Below are 1,778 nucleotides of genomic sequence, written 5' to 3'. Positions count from 1 at the left end.
GGCAAAGTTTAATTGGAAAATAGAATTCAGTAACTTTGCTTTATAGACTGATTTTCACAAAACTATTTCTTCAAATTACTTAAATTCTTCATCCCTTAAAGCTAGAGATTTAAAGAAGATAAGGATGGTTCTAATTATGAGACTCAAATACTGATATTTTAGCAAAACAAATATGTAGATAAAGATATTTTATGTACATGAGGTTCCAACTTCTGAAGTTCTCAAACACAGCACAATATTTCTCTAGGTGTATCTGCAAGCTCCCATTATTATGTAAATGCTACATAATTTATAATTTTTGACTCTAACATAACCCATTTATAGCATACATAAACTGTCTTTCAAAGTATCTTATTTTTTACTAATATCACATTTAAAACTCAACTAAATTTCAGTACAAAGCTGCATAGTGGTATTACCACCTTTAAGACCTCTCTCTGGTTTCACATCTCTAACTGCCTGGTGGCCTCTTCCAGTTGGATGTTATAGCAGTCATACATAATTATCAGAGAAATATTAGAAGGAAATTTAATTTTAATCTACAGACTGGAAATTTTAAAAAAAGGAACATTTATCCCATGTTCTGAAATTCATTTCTTATTTGTTTCCACTTTTAAGAGACTTAAGATGATGAATTACTCTGTTAGTTCAACTTTTAGCTCTTCCTCCTTTATTTGATTCATTATCAGTCTGAGAAAGCACGTAGTTTGGATAATGACCTTGAGTTTCATATATGGGTTTCATCACTGTTTGATGTTCCTCTTTATTTAAAATTCATTTTAGGGATGAACTCTTCACAGGCACATAGGTGTTTAATAAGTAAGTCAGTGTAATTATTATATTTAACCATAGCCAAGAGTACAATGATTAATTCTGGATATCATAGAACACAAGCCTCCATTACATAGATTTTGATCAAAGCATATGCCTTGAAACAAATGCTACCACAATAAAATTCTAATCAAACATGGTTTCCTTGTATAACACTGGAAGGATGAAGGAACAGACCTCCTTATTCTTGAATAATTTGTTCAAGGAGCCCCCTGCACCTGCATGACGATGTTAGAGGAACTCGTTTAGTGGTATTCTATAAAGTCTTGTCATCAAGTGAAAGGTTCACTTTACTTCCCTTGATGTGGTGGTCTGAGGTTTACAGGTTCCTGAACATAAGATTTGACATGATCCTGAAAAAATGGCAAACATTTTCAAAGCACAAGAGTTTTGATATGCTTCAGTTGCCAAGAAATTTATGAACACCCCTATTTTCAGACTTTTTGCTTTTAGATCAGTCTCTAGTGTTTGAGGCAAACCGATTTATTCTAACATAAAAAGATATTGCATAGTAACCAAAACCACTTGATTATTACTTTGGCTTAAAGTGAACATCTTCCTGTGAACAAAACCCCTGAATTTTAAATGTAATAAATTCAAGTATTGTTTAGATGTATTATATTGCTATGTTTTAAATTTGAAATAACATTTCAATCAAACCTAAAAATTAATATTAGCATAAAGCAAGACCTAATTACCTGGCAATATCAGATGAAGTTGGTCCCTATTGGGTGTCAGTTTTTAATGCAACAATTTTAACTAGGTAGCTGCAGGCTCAGCTCAAGAATAGCCTCCACCTGGTCTTGGTTAGTCAGTTGCACCCATCTAGACCTGAGATGATTCCTTAACTCCAAATCTTTGGAAAAACAAATATAATTAATTGGAAAGAATAAAAATAAAGGGAGAAGGGTGGTGGGGGAAGGGATAGTTAGGGAGTTTGGGATTCA

This window comes from Eubalaena glacialis, chromosome 20 (genome assembly GCF_028564815.1).
Source record: "Eubalaena glacialis isolate mEubGla1 chromosome 20, mEubGla1.1.hap2.+ XY, whole genome shotgun sequence".
In the NCBI taxonomy this organism is placed as follows: Eukaryota; Metazoa; Chordata; class Mammalia; order Artiodactyla; family Balaenidae; genus Eubalaena; species Eubalaena glacialis.
This window is presented reverse-complemented; position numbering follows the sequence as displayed.